The sequence below is a fragment of the Ciona intestinalis genome, unplaced genomic scaffold (assembly GCF_000224145.3).
Source record: "Ciona intestinalis unplaced genomic scaffold, KH HT000646.1, whole genome shotgun sequence".
In the NCBI taxonomy this organism is placed as follows: Eukaryota; Metazoa; Chordata; class Ascidiacea; order Phlebobranchia; family Cionidae; genus Ciona; species Ciona intestinalis.
Window position 1 is genome coordinate 2067 of NW_004190967.1, and position 1045 is coordinate 3111.

Here is a 1045-nt window from a genome sequence, read left to right on the forward strand (position 1 = left end):
ACCCCAGNTTTGGCGCCTATACTAGCAACACAGTCATTACAGTGCTATGGTATGGTAGAGTGGGAAAAAATGGGCCACCTTTTCATTCTATTTTCTTGTCCCTTGTGATAATAAACAAAAAACATTCAAAGAATTATAAAACCTATCCTCACGACTCCCATAAGCCGTTGTTAATTGTTTAAAACACGATAAGAATATTTTGATATTATGTGCTAAAGTTGTCTCATCTTGCCCCGCCCTACTATATGTTCATTTACATTACAGTAAGGCATCTAAATTGTGCAATGTAAGCTGATGTGTGGCAGATGTGCTTTGCAGGGATTCTACCATACTCATATTCAAGTGTATAGTATATAACATTAGGGGTTACTGGGGTGGCATGTTGTCTAATTTTGGAACCGAAGTTACATCATATATTTTAGCACCCAGTTTTACAGTTTAAACTAGCTTTTACCCTGCTGTTAGGTGTCTATACAAACAAGCAGAGCCAAAGTATATTGCATTCACCACATTAATCAATGAGGTTCCCTATGTTTGACAACTATGAGTGTAACTGTATGTCACCCCATATTTTGCCCTGCTGTTAGGTGTCTATACAAACAAGCAGAGCCAAAGTATATTGCATTCACCACATTAATCAATGAGGTTCCCTATGTTTGACAACTATGAGTGTAACTGTATGTCACCCCATATTTTGCCCTGCTGTTAGGTGTCTATACAAACAAGCAGAGCCAAAGTATATTGCATTCACCACATTAATCAATGAGGTTCCCTATGTTTGACAACTATGAGTGTAACTGTATTTTTACAATGTCACCCCAGATTTTACCCTGTTGTTAGGTGTCTATACAAACAAGCAGAGCCAAAGTATATTGCATTCACCACATTAATCAATGAGGTTCCCTATGTTTGACAACTATGAGTGTAACTGTATTTTTACAATGTCACCCCAGATTTTACCCTGCTGTTGGGTGTCTATACAAACAAGCAGAGCCAAAGTATATTGCATTCACCACATTAATCAATGAGGTTCCCTATGTTTGAC